A 17,841-nucleotide genomic window follows, 5' to 3' on the forward strand; every position below is an offset into this window, starting at 1 on the left:
CGAGACAGGGTTTCTCTGTGTAGCTTTGGAGCCTATCCTGGCACTTGCTCTGGAGACCAGGCTGGCCTTGAACTCACAGATATCTGCCTGCCTCTGCCTCCCAAGTGCTGGGATTAAAGGCATGTGCCACCAATGCCAGGCTTGGTTACCCAGTTTTCATCTATTATTTTCCTTCACTTGAAGTGGATTTATGGATATTTTAATTTTTATTTCTATCTCTCATTAGAGAATATAATATTCACAATAGTAGGAATCTTTCTCAACTGCTAATCACTGCAAACCTGGACCTTTCTCAGTGAATGTTGTCTGGGGATGATTTGACATATTTATTGAGTGCTGGGTTTGAGTACTAATGTTGAATGAAACATGACTTAGGATTGAGCTCCAGTGACACAATCTGTTAGCACATGGTACTTATACAAAAATATTTTCATGCACATTTGTTCATCTAATTCACAATGACCAAGTCTACCTAGTGACAAAAGAAGCCACCAAATGTCAGTAAATTATTCCTTTAAATCTCACAATATGAAAGAAAACAGTATTATAAACTGGCTACTGTGCGGAATAAAAATAAAACCTTTTATAACTTTTGAAATTTTATTCAAAAATAATAAAGAAGAGATTAATGGCTAGTGTCCAGTATAACTCCTGTGAGCTAGTAATGGACGTTACTTATAGGCAAAGGGAATTTTAGGGCTACAATCGAAGAGAGGTCCCTCCTTCTGCAACCACAGTGTTTCAGTAATTGCTGATAAAAGTGTGTCAGCATTTTCAATTAAAGAACTTAATTCAGCTGTTAAAATGTCCATTAACCTAATATATGGCTTATAATATCTCAGCTTAACTGCTTATAAAAACAGCTAATCAAAAATGGATGGGATTTGTATAAAATCATGTAAATACCACAAAGAAATCATCACTTCAAGTGTGATCATATACATAAATAAAAGAAGGAACTTTTTCCAGTTTTTGAATTTTCTATTTGTATGTATTATTTGTAAAGGACCTAAGAAGTTTGAGAGTATCATTATTTTTTAATAAGAACTATGTTGCCATGTGGAAGGGAAATACCAAAACTATTGTGGCAGACAATCAGAAACTTCTCAGATCCTTCAGTAATAAACTTATCCAAGGAGATCAGAGTATTGTTGGCAAGATTGCAGGCTCTAAATTTGCATATGCATTTGTTTAGTTGCAGAGAACATTATGACAAGGCTCTGGCCTTTTCTGAAGAAGCTATGGATATTCCTGATGAATGTAAATATATAAAAGGCCCATTTATTTATCTCAGCCCAACTTGAAGCCATTTCTAGATCCCCCAAGACACTGGCAGAGATTTGGGGAACAGATATCTGGAAATGTTCCATGGCCTTGCAATTGCTGCCTTAGTAAGGCTCAATTGCAGACTGAGCCGATTCTTGGAAAATTCTCCATGATTATCTGAATATGAGAAAATAGGTAGTCTTCAGAGAATAAATTTCAAGTACATAGTTTAGTCATCTACTCATCTTGAGAGGAGGTACTCATCTTGTATGACAGTGAAATAGAATATTTCCCTATTTATCTCCATATGCACATGTGTATGTATTTATAACAATAGTAAAGAAGAAGTAATGTAATTGAGATGGAGGGGAGCATGGCAAGAGTTGAACAGGGAGAGAATATAATGTAAATACAGTTATTAAGTATGAAACTCTTTCAAAAAGTAAAAGTTTAAGTAAAAATTGGTATTGGTCCTCCATCATAGGTCAGCTTTTCTCTTTGTCCACTTATTCTTGCTGTTCTTTTCTCCCTTTGTGAGAGTCTGAAGGGAATTCCTGAATAAGTATCATAAACACTGAACTCCTTTGAGTCTGTTTTGTAGAGAACCTAACCTGTAATAATCTATTCAGTATTCCAAAGAAAGAAAAATACTAGAATATTTCCTTTTTTTCTATTTGGCTGCCAGGAGTTGTGTTTATCACTAGCTAACAAAGCCCCAGATTCATTTCATGAACATTATTTCTCTTTAAAATATAACATGGTACAATGAATAAAGAGATGGTATCAAAATCATCCTTACCAAGTCATTCTATCTTCCCAAAACAACTCCAGAAGTCAGTCTGGTTTAAGGTATTCTATTTTACTAAATTTGTAAAAATATCCCTATATAATTTCCACTCATTACCTTTATGGTCCTTTTTTGAATAATGATTATTCATTAAATTTATTTCTCAAAAAGCAGTCCTTTCAATTGGCATGCATCCTTCTGTTTTCCTGCTACTACCTCTTTGTATGCCACAGAAAATACTGTCATTTACATAAACTCTTTAAATTATTTCCCTTTTCAAAAGTTCCATTAAGCTTGAAGACCTAAGAAACAATCTCTTACAACCACACTTTTTCTACTTGTGTGATCAAAGCTCCATGTGAGCTAGATGGTTCCTTTAATGTCATTTTTTTTTTAATTTGCACCATCTCTACATAGTACAAGAAATAATGGAGTTTTCTACAGGTATCTAATCATAGAAGCTAAAATCAGATTAGAAAAAAGGACCATTCTATGATGGCGTTTCTAAGGGCTTTCTAATTTAACTAACTGAATATTTCGAAAGCACTTCTTCTTCTTTAAAAATGTACTTATTTATCATGTATACAATGCAGGCCAGAAGAGGGCATCAGATCCCATTACAGATGGTTGTGAGCTACCATGTGTTGTCTGAGAATTGAACTCAAGACCTCTGGAAGAAGTCCTGTGCTCGTAAACCCTGAGCCATCTCTTCAGCCCCTGAAAGCACTTCTTAACATGTAAGCTACCACAGTTCATAAAATGTATCCAAACCACAACATCCATTTGGCTTCATAAAGAAAACAAAGCTTAGCAGATGGAAGTAGAAGCAGACAACCACAGCTAAGCACTGAACTGAACTCCTGGAATCCAGTTGCAGAGAGGGAAGAGTGATGAGCAAAGGGGTCAAGACAAGGCTGGGGAAACCCACAGAAACAGCTGACCTGAAAAAGGGGGAGCTCATGGACCCCAGATTGAAATCTCGGAAGCCAGCATAGGGCTATCCCAGATCGCCCAAATGTAGGTGTCAGTAAGGAGGCCTGGGCAATCTATGGGGCCTCTGGTAGTGGAACAGTATTTAACCTGAGTGTATGGATGGAATTTGGGAGCCCATTCCCCATACAGGGATACTCTCTCAGCCTAGACACATGGAGGAGGGCCTAGGCTCTGCCCCAATTGATGAGATGACATTAAAGATCCCCCAAAGAATGCCGCACACTCCCTGGGGAGCAGAAAGGGGATGGGGTGTTGGTGGGGAGCATTGGACAATGGGAAGGAGAGGGAACTGGGATTGATATGTAAAATAAGATTATTTTAAATAAAATAAAATAAAATAAAAATAATACAATGCTTCCTCTGTCTTACTTTTTAAAAATTATATGTTATTTGTGTGAATGTTTTACATGAATTTTATCTGTGTAGTACAACCTTGCATTGCCCATAGAGATAAGACAAGGGCATCAGATCCTCTGGATGTTATAGAGAGTTGTGAGCAAGCAAATTAGTACTAGAAATCAAGCCCAGGTCCTCTGGAAAAGCAGCCCTTTTCTCTCTTTATTAAAATGACATTTCACAGTTTGGTTCAACTCTTTTCTTATTAGCTGATGAACATAGTCTATGGTTTCTTCTCACTAACAACATCTGAGTAGAAACTAAGTTTCCTGTGTAATAAGTAGAAATGTCACCTGGATTAAGTACTCTTGGCATAGATAAGGAAAAGTTTAATAGGGTTAAAGAAAGGAGCCCAAATCAAGCAAGTGAAATGAAGTAGAAAACAAAGCTTAATGATAAGGGAATGCCACAAATCTTTGTATTTATTTTAGTATTTTTTAAGACAAGGTCTCACTATATAGCTCTTGCTGTCCTATAACTCACTATTTACAATTAATCTCACAGTGATCTGCCTGCTTCTGCCTCCCAAGTACTAGGATTAAAAGTATGAGCTGCTGCTCTACCCATTGAGATTTTTTCCTTTAAAAAATTGTAAGTTGATAGCACCATTATAAGGTTCTTGCCTAAAATGGTTACCATTCCCTTCCCATCGACGAGGAAAGAACATATTGTAAATTCAAACATTGATTTACAACTTCTGATTATGGAAGATTATCATTAAAGAACTGCTATAATTTGATCTTAAATGTCCCCAAAGGCCCATATGTCATGCGCTTTATTCTCCTGTCTGGCTATGAGGTGGATGTTATAAAATGTTTTGACTAGTAGTAGACTGAAGGTACCAAGGATGTACCCTTGAAGTCAACCATGGGGTCCCAAACCCTTCATTTTCTTAACTTTATCACTCTACCCATTAATGGCTTTTCTACATTCTTTGCCATGGTTTACTGACTAGTCATAAGTATAAAAGGAGAGGGGCCAACTACTCACAGTAAAAGCTTAAACCACTCAGCTAAATAGATCTTTTATTCCTTACAAGTTGATTTTGTTTAGTATTTTGCTATGTAACAGAAAGCTGTCTTTTTTCTTTCTTAGCTTAGCTATAGTGAGAATGATATATCTACAATGAAGAAGAAAATAGAGTTTGACAATATTTCTTATAGGAACATTACAAAAATGAAAGTCAAGTTAGCAAAGCTGTCATTGAAGCATTACTTTATTTGAGGATATACTCCAGTGAATTACAACTGGAAGAGAGCTATATAAACATTATACTAACATCTGTTTCTGAGCCTTACTATTGGCCTATAACTCAAGATCTTATACGATTACTAATAGACCCATACAGATAGATGTGACATTTTAATAAAATATATGAATGTACATAAACATATAACCATATTCTAGACAGTGGTTCTCCTTACTAATGAATGGTATTCGATACTGAAGTTTTTGTTGTGGCTTTAATATCATCATAATCTAAATCAATTAGACACAAAACTCCATAAGTGACTTTTTAAGAGTGATGATTGTCTCTGAGGAAGAAAGCATCTTGATCTATAGCCACAAGTGGGGCAAGTTCAGTTATGAGGCAATGTCAATTCAAAGCCAATCTATTCTGCTAGGCCATTGTTTCTAACCATAAAGTTAGAATTACTGTTCAAACACTTAAACCATCTCAAAATGAAACCAGAAGTGATCAGGTGCACTCAGGGTATATGGCTGTAACCTGAAAGTAAAAACAGCTTCTCCAACCTATTCAGACACACTCAAATATTTAATCACTTGAAAGGCAGAACGCATACTATAAGTGAGAGTTTTGTGGATTGGAAATGATTCTTAATTTTTGTCTTTCTTTGACAGGATAATCTAAATAAGAACAAAACCAATGCAGAAGAATAAACCTTGATGAATATATACCAATGCAGTACTTCATATAAGACACCACTAGAGAGAGTAGCCAAGCAGCCTCTCTTATCAATTTGCTCCTACGTTGACTTCAATCAACAGAAACTGCAAGAGTGAAATATGCTGTCATTTACCTTTGGCTTTTAACTCAAACCCTCATCTTCTCATTATAGTCTTCATCTTCTCAGGCAGAGTATGAAGACATTGGTAGCATAACAAGGTTATTTTAACAGAATATAACTATGGGAAAAAAGAGTTCTGATAGATAAAATAGTACTGAGAGTAAAAACAAATTTAACTTTTTAAATGACAATCCCCATTTTTTAAATTTGCATTGCACACATCAAAAACTGCATCAAAGAACTATGAAGGAGAATTCTTCAAGGATCATGAAAAATGTATACAGTTTCAAAGATAAACAATTTGATTACAAAGCATACAAAATATGATTAAAATAAACAGCTTTCCTTAGATTCTGAGTAAGTAAATATTATAGAAAAAGCCTAAAATCTCAACATTTCCCAATTCTCTGGGAAATGTCCCTATCCTCAAAAGGCTGCTTAAACTGTTTTTTTTTTTTTTATCTTTTTGGCAATTCTAATCTTCACATGTAATCTATTGCCTGAACCATGAAGCCATCATGTTTCTCAGGTTTAAAACATCTCAAAATGCTCATATCTAATACACACATTTAAAAAATAACAGTTAATCATGTTCATAAAACATACACAAAGATATATTATTAAAACATTATCAGTGCCATTGTTGAAACATGTAATACAAACTAAATATTGTAAATTTAAAAGTCAATGTAGTGAGAATAAAGATTGATTAAAGAAAGTTAAAGCAAGGCAATGAGTAGAAACATTTATCAAAATACCTGGAAACTGGTAAGGGGGAATGGATGTTATTCTTATTTATTAATGTTAATTGTCTTTAAAAGAGATAACACATAAATCTCATATTTTATTAGATTATATGAGAAAACAATGTTCATTATTTATTTTTACATTATCTCTAAGATTCTATGTACTAAAGAGAATTCTGTTCATTATTTTTTGTTATTTTAGGAAGCATGCGAGTGCCTCTGGTATAATTTAAGGGCAACATTCCTCTTATTCTTAAGGAGGGCTTGCTAGACAATTATTTTAACAACTAAGAAATCAAGAAAACAGAAAGCATAAGCAAGTACTAATTACATAACTATTTAACATTACTGTCAAAGGAGTTATTTTACAATACTTTAGCATCTTTATATCTCAAAATCTATGTATTTATTTTAGAAGGATTTTCCCCCTTCTATGATGCATTATTATTTTGGTTTCAGAATTTATATACAATTGATTGACTAATTGTGTTTTGGGGATGTGTTGTTTATTCATGTGTGTGTGTGTGTGTGTGTGTGTGTGTGTGTGTGTGTGTGCCAAAGATCTCTATCAGGTGACTTCCTCTATCACTCTACAATTTGTGTTTGGTATCAAGCAGGGTCTGTTCCTGAAACTGGGCCTCAGTGATTGGCTTGGCTCAGCTGGCTGGCCAATGAAAACATTGTATACGTTTTTTCAAAGATATACAATTTGATTACAAAGCATACAAAATATGATAAAAACAGCTTTCCTTAGATTCAGAGTAAGTAAATATTGTAGCTAAATGCTAAAAATCTCAATATTTCCCAACTCTCTGGGAAATGTCCCTATCCTCAAAAGGCTGCTTAAGCTGTTTTTGTTTTTGTTGTTGTTGTTGTTGTTGTTGTTTTGCAATTCTAATCTCCTTCTTTGTATGCCTATCCTACAGCTCTGAGGATACAAGAGCACACTGAGAGTTCTGTGTTTCTGTAGGCCCTGAGCATCTAAATTCAGGCCTTTATACTTGGGCAACTGGCACTTTACTGACTTATCATCTTCCCAGCCTCTATTTTGCTCATCTTGATAGCTATAAAATATTTTAAAAAGATAAAAAGAATGAAAATAATATCTTATTTTACTAATCATTAATCTCCATGCTGCAGTTCACTAAAATTGAGAATGATTATAGCCAATTCTATATACAGATTTCTCTTTTCTTAGACAAGTATTTATAATTCATACTATAATTTGGATATTTAATTCATCCCAAAGGCCCATGAAGTGGAGGCTTGATGCTCAGAGAGGTGTTAATTGGAAACTGGGAAATCATTAAGAAGTGGGACATAGGAGAATGCCAGCATCAGTCTTTCTTACCCAGTGTTTGTTCCTCTCCTTTCTGCCCATGCAATAGATAGCTTTGCTGTGTCGAACTTCTGCTATAATGGGCTTTATCACAATCCCAAAGCCACTTAGTCAAATGGGCATGGACTGAAGCCTCTAAACTGTGAGCACACATAAAATGATTGCCTTAGGATAATATAATATTAGGATAGTGGATAAATGACTCAGAAAATTGGGACAAAGAAATTAGGTCTTTGCACAGAATCTATATCTGTTAATGTATTTAAGCATTTTGAATTGGTGTGTAATAAAATTTTGGAACTAATTCAAGCAGCTGGCTAGAAAAAAGCCTGGGATACTATAAGTACGGTTTAAAAGGAAACTGCAGTGAGGATTCAGAAAGACTGAATGCTGATAAGATTGCAAATAGGAAAACTGACATTTATTTGATTTCTGATGGAAAGTAGTACTTTACTGACAGTTACTCTAAATGTCATTATTACTTTTCTGTTTCAAATAATTGGAGTTCATTTTGCCTAGGCCTTGATACTTTGTGGGGCTGGAGGCTGAATGTGACAGACTAGTTTACATAGTGCCAATGGTATAAATACTGCCTATATTTGACATTAGCCAAAGTTGTAGTGATAATTGGGAGTAAAGAGGAATGGAGAAATATTTGAGAGGCAATGCTCTGCCCTTGGAAGGTGCAGTCACTGACATAGATAAAAAAAGCCAAGTACTTTGTGTAAGGTGTGAGAAGAGGAAATCTTGAGTGTGCAAAGTCCTGAGTGGATATGTATCTATACAAGGTGGCCATTATTATGGTGTATTATTTTAACTTGACTAAGATGTATTCTATTTGTTTATGCTGCAGAATATTAGTTCAACTGTGTAAAGGTGGGTTGCATTTGTTCTGCTGCCTTTGTTACAGATGTAAAGATGTGTCACATTTCTTTATGTTGCATTTTTTTCAATTATGAAAATATGTGTTGCTCTTTATCTGGCCTGCCTACGGGACCTGATTGGTCTAATAAAAATATAAACAGGCTATAGCTAGGCAGGAGAGGGGTAGGTGGGAATGGCAAGCAGACAGAATAAATAGGAGGAGAAATCTAGGACCAAAAGTGAAGAGAGGAGAAGGAGAGAATAAGAGAGAATGAGAGGGACATGTCCTGGGCCAGAAGCCTGCTAGCTGACAGAGAGACATGAGAAGCAGTGAAAGTAAGACATACAGAAGGGAAGAAAAATAAAAAGCCCTGAAGCAAAATGTAAACTAAGAGAAACAGATTAAAAATCAGATAAGACTTGGCATTCCCAGCTAACATTAAGTCTGTGTGTCATGATTTGGGAGTTGGTCCCCCAAAAAAGAAAAAGGCTGGCACAAATCTGATGGGGGAAGTCCTTCCGTGCATATGTTTGTCTTATTGATTGATAAATAAAGCACTGTTGGCCAACAGGGGAGCAAGTTAGGCAGGACTAGCAGTCGAGGAGGATTCTGGGAAATGTAGTAGAGACAAGGTCGCCATGTGATCACCAAGAAGATTGGACGCTAAGGCTGGCGTCCTCCATACGGTAAGTCTTTATAAAATATATAGATTAATGCATATGGTTAATAATTAAGACTGAGCTAGCAGATAAGAAATACTGGTTATTGGCCAGCAGCATTGTACCTAACATTAATCTCTGTGTGATATTTTAGGTGCCCACATAGCTGCAGGGCTTGGGAGGCTTGGCAGAAAGAGTTATCATTACACAGACCATATAAAGGACCAATGGTTCAGATTGCTAAGAAATTAGCAAATCACTCCTCAAGAGTCTGTGAGGCTCAGGGAGATGGCAAAATATCCCTCTGGGTCCCAGTGTGAATGTTGATACTTTGTGCAGAAAATATCCTCTGTAACTTTCTCCCCTTCATCTCACATATTTATCCCCTAAATATTGGTCCCCTACATAGATTGCTACTATTGGAGATTAGCTAAATGTGTCTCCTTGATTCAGATGCATATCATAAACGCATTCTCCTTGTTAAACTGTATAAAATAAGCATGCTCCTCTTCTGGAACAACACAGCTTCTCTCCCAGAGAGCCCAGTCCACCAGATCACAGGTGTTTCTGTGCCTGTGTGTCTATCCTTTCTTTCTTTTATTTCCTTGACATCCCTAGTCAGAGTTCTGGAATCCAAGATGTTCAAGGACTCACTAGGTCCATAGGATCTAGGAGGCTTCCCAGGAGTTTTCAATTATCCAACACAGGAAATGGTGCCACTAAAAATGGAATAGACCTCCCCAATTGTGAATGAAAATAACTTTGAAATCTTTGGGAAGTAGGTATTTAATTAATGAGACTCATGAATTTCTTGTGGGCATATTCTACATTACATTAATTTTGTGTGGGAGCTAGGTACATATTCCTTTATTACCGTGGGATAAAAAAAAAAGCTCATGCCTTTGTAATTATGATATCATGTCACAGAACTGTTAGTGAGGCTATGACTGAAATTCTTTTTATATAAAAAGACATAAAAAAGAAAGATTTTATTGTGACTGCAAGTGAAATTATCAGATATTCCAACTGTGTACAACTATCAAATAAATACTGTTTAGAACTACCAAATAAATAATGGCTGATGACAGTTAAAATGCCACTTCAAATGCATTCTCTAGAAAAATAAATTCATTCAAATTTTTCAGAAATATTAACTAAGCTACAAGGAATGTATTTTAAGAAACAGGAAGAAAAATAACTTTGCTAGCTAACATCAGGCTATTACATTACAAACAATAAGGAGAATACTACCAAGAAAGGTGTAGTGATATTTCTTCAAGATGACATAATTTTAAGAGTCTAGTTGATTTTTAACAATTTTTAAGAAACACAGAGTATAAGGTGCCTTTATTTACTCTGAATAGTATAGACTATGGTCAACTAAAATTTTAGTACTTTTTTAGAGTTTATGAATTCTTCTTGATATGAAGCTGGGAAAATATTTATAAATACAATATGTTTGAGAATGTGAGAAGTATGAGTTCTTGACTTTTAACAATTTTGCATAATTTTTAGAGTTTTCCAAAATAATTAATCCACACTCATGTATGTATACATCTATACATATCTATCTATCTATCTATCTATCTATCTATCTATCTATCTATCTATATAAATACATGCATGTATAGGTCTTTGTAAGTATGCACTGAAAATATATAATAATGATTACTGCCAAAAGGTTTAATACTTCTTAATCTATTCAGATATAAAACAGGTAAATATTAATTCATTCTATTTATATAATTTACATGTTGATACACTCTATTTTTCAATAGTATTAAGGAATACACGACATTCCTTCAAATAGTACATTCTTTAGGAAACATACTAATTTGTACATTTACTTGTGGAGATACAGGAAAGATGAATAAACACTAATGGGACCCTGAAGATACTCAAACTCACAGGCATACACATTGGGGATAAAGAGAAAGTAGGCAATAAATTAAAAGATAAATTTTTAAAAGTTTTTATTCTGTGTGTATGTGTGTAAATGCATGTATGTTCACATGTGTAGCATCACAAAATGCCATAGAATTCATGTTGAAGGTGAAAGGACAATGTTCAGGAATAGACTGTCTCTTTCGACTGTAGGACCCTGAGCTCAAACTTAAATTCTCTGGCAGGTAATCTTACATACTGAGCCATCTCACTCACCCAAAATATGTTTCTTGTTCTCAAAGATCTTTATGGTATATCAGGCTGTAAGTGATGTGTCTCTAAAAGGATACATGGTAGATTCTTGTACTATATAATAAATACAAGATAGGCAGTGTGGAATTTTGAGCAGGAGGTGGCTTATAGAGGCAGATATTTGAGGTCTTCAAGTAATGGGACTTGAGGAGGGGTCTTTTCATGATAGATGCAATTTGTATATTACATGATGATACATTGTTTACAGGACAGCTTAGGGTTGAAAAGTCTGAGACAAATAATATGACAGTAAATACTGGAGAACAGAAAGTATGGCTAGAGGTGGAAAATCAGAATAATATGAAGGTTCTTGGGAATTAACTCCACTGTAGGAAATGAGGAGATCAGCCTTGATCAGTCTCATAATGGAAAACTAGAACTCAGGCCCTCAGAATTACAGTCCATTGCCTCAAAGTAATTTAACTACCCAATTTCCATTTGCTAATAATGTATGATATGATTTGATTTCATGATAATAATATTAGTGAGAATAATGTGAAATATTTATAATTTTTAATTTTTTACTTTTACTTAAATTAGAAGCAAGCCTGCTTCACATGTCAATCCCAGCTTCCTCTCGCTCCCTCCTCCCCCCCCCCAGCAAGCCCCCACCCCATCCCCCCTCCACTACCCAGGGAGAGTGAGTCCCTCCATGGGGGATTGCCAAAGTTTGTCATATCACCCAGGGCAGGGCCTAGGCTCTCCCCCATGTGTCCAGGCTGAGAGATCATCCCTCCTCTTGGACTGGATTTATTCATATACCAGGGATAAATACTGGTCTACTACCAGAGGTATCATAGATTGAAAAGGCCTCCTCACTGACACCCACATTGGGGGGGAGTCTACATCAGTCTCAAGCAGGTTTCCTAGGTATTAGTCTGGGGTTCATGAGTTCCCCCTTGTTTAGGTCAAGGGGGTTTCACCAGCTTGCTCTTGACCACTTTGCTCTTAATTCCTCCCTGTTTGCAATTGGATTCTAGGAGTTCAGTTCAGTGTTTAGTTGTGGGTGTCTGTCTCTGCTTCCATCAGCTACTGGATGAAGGATCTAGGGTGGCATATAAAGTAGGTATCAATGTCATTATTGGAGAAGGGCGTTCAAGGAAGCCTCTCCACTATTGCTTAGATTGACAGTTGGTGTCATTCTTGTAGATCTCTGGAATTCATTCTAGTACATGATCTCTCCTCAAGTCTATAATGGCTCCCTCTATTATACCTCTCATCCTGCTCTCCTCTGTTCTTCCCCCAAGTCAACCTTCGTGCTCCTCCATTTCCTCCTCTCCCTGCCTGCTCTCCCCTTCTCCCTCTCCCCTCCCCCATGATCCAAATCAGCTCAGAAGATCATATCCCCTCCCTCTTCTCCAGGGTCCCATGCATGTCTCTCTTAGAGGCTTTTTCTCAGCCTCTCTGGTGGTGTGGATTGTAGGGTGGTAATCCCATGATCCATATTTAAAATCCATATATGAGTGAGTACATACCATGTTTGTCTTTTATTGACTGGGTTACCTCCCAGTTAACAAGACAAAAAGGCAGCACACAAAATGCGAAAAGGTATTCACCAATCCCACATTTGACAAAGGGCTGATCTCCAAAATTTACAAAGAACTGAAGAATCTAGTCTGAAAAACACCAAATAATCCAATTAAAAAGTGGGGCACAGAACTAAATAGAGAATTCTCAGGAGAGGAGTCTATATTGGCTGATAAACATTTAAGAAAGTGCTCAACATCCTTAGCTATCAGGAAAATGCAAACCCAAACAACTCTGAGATACCATCTTACTCCTGTCAGAATGGCTAAAATAAAAAACACCAATGACAATTTATGCTGGAGAGGATGTGGAGAAATGGGAACACTCCACCACAGCTGGTGGGAGTGCCAACTCATACAGCCACTTTGGAAATCAGTATGGAGATTCCTCAGGAAAATGGGAATCAATCTGTCACAAGATCCAGCAATTCCACTCTTATGTATATACACAAAAGATGCACATTCATACAACAGGGACATCTATTCAACTATGTTCATAGCAGCACTATTTGTAAAAGCCATAACCTGGAAGCAACCTCGATGCCACTCAACTGAAGAATGGATAGAGAAAATGTGGTACGTTTACACAATGGAGTCCTACTCAGCAGAAAAAAAATACAATGGAATCTTGAAATTCACAGGCAAATGTATGGCACTAGAAATATTGATAATTTAATGTTTGTTAATAGTGGTAATAGAAGTAAAAGAGATTATGGCACAAAAATGATTTAAGGAGAAATGTTCTATATTTCTAGAAGACATGAAAAGAAAAGGTAATCCACGAGAGCTCTGTGGTCTCAAGCCCAAATTTATTAAGGACTGTTACAATAGGAGTATTACTTTTTTCTTTGTGTGTGTGGGTGGATGTGTGGGTATCTATGTTTGTGTGTGTGTGTGTGTGTGTGTGTGTGTGTGTGTGTGTGTATGCATGTGTGGTTTAAGAGTGTATGAATACATGTGTGCATGTACAATTGAACAATGAGTGTTTGTGGAGACCAAAGTTAAATCTTGGGTATCTTTCTCAGTCACTCTCCATCACACCTTTTAAGATAGTGTCTTTCACTGAATTTGGCGCTCACCATTTTGGCTAGACTTCCTAATCATGGAGCCCCTCAGATCCTCCTGTCTGTGGTCATGAATCATTGAGATTAGAAATGCAAAATTCCATATCCAACATTTACATGGGTTCTGGAGATCTGAGCTCAGGTTTGAATGCTCAAGCAGCAAGTAATTAACAGGCTAACCCATTTTGGCAGGCCCAACAGGTTTTAAATAACTATAGTCATAAAAGTTATAATTGGAGTGCTGGGCGTTGGTAGGACACGCCTTTAATCCCATCACTCGGGAGGCAGAGGCAGGCGGGTCTCTGTGAGTTCAAGGCCAGCCTGGTCTCCAGGGCGAGTGCCAGGATAGGCTCCAAAGCTACACAGAGAAACCCTGTCTCGAAAACCCAAAAAAAAATATAATTGGAGATCGTTATTATTATGACTATTTTTATTGCCCCACAGTCTCCCTTATATAGCCCAGTCTGGCCTCAGTCGTCCTTCCTCTACCTCACCAGTGTGAGAATTATGGACATAAACCACCATGCTCAGTTACAGTTTATTTATTATAATATGATATGATACAATGTAATATGATATGATATGATATATTTTCATTGAAAAACTATTGTAAGTAAATTGCTCAAATACTCATCAGGTGCTTAAAATGCTTATTTCTCTTCTTATGAAAATACTAAATTTTTGAAAGGAAGTTTGCTTATTAATAATTTAAAATTCTCTCCAGAGGACTGGAGTGAGCCTATGAAGGAAAGTATGTGCTCATTAAATTATGACCAAATCTTACCAGCAATAACAGGGATCATTTGTATCAAAGTGACATTCATTTCTTTGTATAATAGATACATAAAACTGTTATCCTATAAAGTTTAATACTGTGAAAAAAACTAATGCAGAAGATAAGTATTAACTTACCATTTTAATTCTTGTTCCTTTCACATTTTTACAAAAAAAATCCTTGTCTCTGACTTGCTTTTGTAATACCTTTATACAGTTTAATGTTCCTTATTAAAGTTAATGACAATAACAGCTGACTATGCACTGTATCCTTGTCAAACTACAAGTGTGCCTGTTAACTTTAAGAGGATTAAAAGCTTCTAACTGTAAAGAACCACCTCTTACTCATCTTGGTATCCCTTCTATGCATTATATGTTTAATCATTCCAATAAGCTTACTGCACAGATAATAAAACAAAGCTTCCAAAATACACTTAAATTCATGTAGCTAAACTTTAGAATGAAGGTATGAACAAAAGTCTATCTGCAAAAAGAATCCCAGCAAGAAAATAGCAACATATGCAGATTTATAAAGACTCAAATTATTTTTTTTTTCAGACAGGGTTTCTCTGTGGCTTTGGAGGCTGTCCTGGAACTAGCTCTTGTAGATGAGGCTGGTCTAAAGAACAAAGAGCCACTTATTCTCATCAGTCCCCAGAAGGGTTTCCAGAATTTTAAACAAGTAAATTATTTGTTTTTTAAATATCCAGGAATATTTATTAAAAATCAGCAATGTGGACTCATGTAGATTATAACAAAATTTTTAAGAAACCTATGCAGCCAGACAATGGTGGCACACACCATTACTCCCAGCACTTGGGAGGAAGAGGCAGGCAGATCTCTGTGAGTTTGAAGACAGTCTGGTCTACAGAGCGAGTTCCAGGACAGGCTCCAAAGAAATACAGAGAAACCCTGTCTCAAACATAGCTGGAATACCAGCATGGGACTGATCCGGACCCCAGGAACATAGGTTTCTGTGAGGAAACCTCAGAAATCTATGGGACCTCCTGTAGAAGCCCAGTATTTATCCCTAGGATAGGTGTGGCCTTTGGGAGTCCATTCAATATAGAGGAATACTCCCTGAGCCAACACACACGGGGGTGGGCCTAGGCCCTATCCCAAAGGATACAAAAAGGTTCTGATGACACCCTATGGAAGGCCTCACCATCCAGGGGGAGCAGAAAAGATATGTGACAGATAAGGTTTTAGTTTGGGGGGTCAGGTAGGGGAGGACGGGTGGGAGAAAGGAACTGGGATTGTCATGTAAAACAATCCTGTTTCTAATTCAAATAAAAATGCTGGAAAAAAATAAAAAAGATAATCAAAACAAACAAAAAAGAAACCTATACAAAAAAGTGGAAAATAAAATCATGTCTCTCAAATATGTTAACAGTGAAATGTATGTACACAACAACAGCAAGGGCAGCAATAATGAAGCTATCAGAAAAGAAAACTAAGTTTATGTATTTGTCCTTGGAGAGACAAGATCTAAGACAACAAAGAATATAATATTCATATTCTTTATAGGACTTACTAGACAACTGAATGCATTCTTCAAAACAAGAACATGCATCCAGTTACCCAACTATGAGCCAATCAGCCATAATCAAAACAAGTAGGCTCTCTATGAATTTCACTACAAATCCAGATGATTGACCATATTCTTTCATTGATTTCACATATGATATACCAGGTTTATAATATATCCAACTATTACTGTAAAAATGTTACAGAAATGTAATAGCTGTGTCTTCAGTATAAATGAGCTTGCTTGGCATTAAAAACAAAACCAAAAACATTTTCTTTAAAGGAGACTTTAGAAATAGTCATTAAATGGAATTTTATTAATGACTATAAAGATCAAATTTTCAAATACTCCTACAATGAAGCTAGAAATATGAAAAAGGAAAATAAATTGTAGATAGATAATTTATATATAAATACATATGAGAAATGACATAATACTCAGTACTGTAGAAAACATTTGAACATATCACATAATTTAGTCGTATTAATGAAATCTTTTATCTGTTTTTCCAGAAAGGAGCATTTTTTTTTCAGTGACTCTCAGAAAATGTTCTCTACAAGGCTAGAAATATCTATCTATCCGTCTTAGTTAGGGCTTCTATTGCAGTGAAGAAATACCATGATCATAAAATGTTTTACTAAGGAAAACATTTAATTGGGGCTTGCTTATAGTTCAGAGGGTTATTCCATTGTTATCATGGTGTAAAGCATAGTAGCATGCCAGCACAAATGTCGCTGGAGACATAGCTGAGAGTTCTACATCTGGATCCACAGGCAGCAGGAAAATATTGAATCACCCTAGCCTGACTTAAACTTCTAAGACCTCAAAAACACACCCCTACTGATATATTTCATCCAGCAACACCACAACTGCAGCAAAGCCAAACCACCCATAGTGTCAGTCCCTATGAGTCTATGGGGGCCATCTTCATCCTAACTACCACATATCACTCCCTGTCCCCCTTAGGCTTATATCTATATAATAATGCAAAATGCATTTAGCCAACTTCAAAAGTCCACAGTCTATAGTAGTCCCAACATTGTTTAAAAATTGAAAATTCATTTTTTTGTGAAACTGATGCAAACTCTTAATTGTAATACCCTGTAAAGTCAGAATTGAAAAGCAGATCACATACTTCTATCACAAAATCAGATTCATATTACAATTCCAAAATGGAAGACAGGGATCATAGTAAGGAAATATTGCACCAATGTAAGACCAAAAACCATTTGGCAAATTCCAAACTCTGCATCTCAACGTATGATGCCAAACTGTTCTTCAGATCTCCAATTCCTTTCAGCACTGTTGACTGCAACATACTTCTTTCTTTAGGACTGATTACACTCCTAGTCAGCAGCTTTATTCAACAGCTATTGCACACCCTTTCATCTCCACCATCTTGGGGTCTCCAAACATAATACAGATTTCACATTCACATATTCCAACATTGGATTCTCTAGGCTTCCATGTAGGGACAACCCTGCTTGCTGGGGCTGGAATGTGGCCTCATTTATTTTATGTCTTCACCAGCTTTATATTTTTGGTGTTTTCTAGCACTGTTTAAGCTTAGCTTTCCTGAAACTTGATCTATAAACAAGGTTAGTCTCAAACTCAGAGACCCACCTACCTCTGCCTCTGGAGTGCTGGGGTTAAAGGTGTGCTTTTCTTTAAT

General features: G+C 36.2%; 1 protein-coding gene and 1 long non-coding RNA gene across 4 annotated transcripts in view; one reads left to right on the top strand and one right to left on the bottom strand.

Annotated features, from left to right (window-relative positions):
- The window catches only part of Dmd (dystrophin), a 1,637,847-nt gene that overhangs the window by 939,174 nt on the left and 680,832 nt on the right, over nucleotides 1-17,841 (bottom strand). The gene's annotated exons all lie outside the window — the stretch shown is intronic.
- On the top strand, nucleotides 106-6,702 carry LOC113830800. The gene is made up of 2 exons (XR_003488322.2): nucleotides 106-2,790; nucleotides 5,306-6,702. It is a non-coding gene; the product is annotated as an uncharacterized LOC113830800 (long non-coding RNA).

This window comes from Cricetulus griseus, chromosome X, assembly GCF_003668045.3.
Source record: "Cricetulus griseus strain 17A/GY chromosome X, alternate assembly CriGri-PICRH-1.0, whole genome shotgun sequence".
NCBI lineage: Eukaryota > Metazoa > Chordata > Mammalia > Rodentia > Cricetidae > Cricetulus > Cricetulus griseus.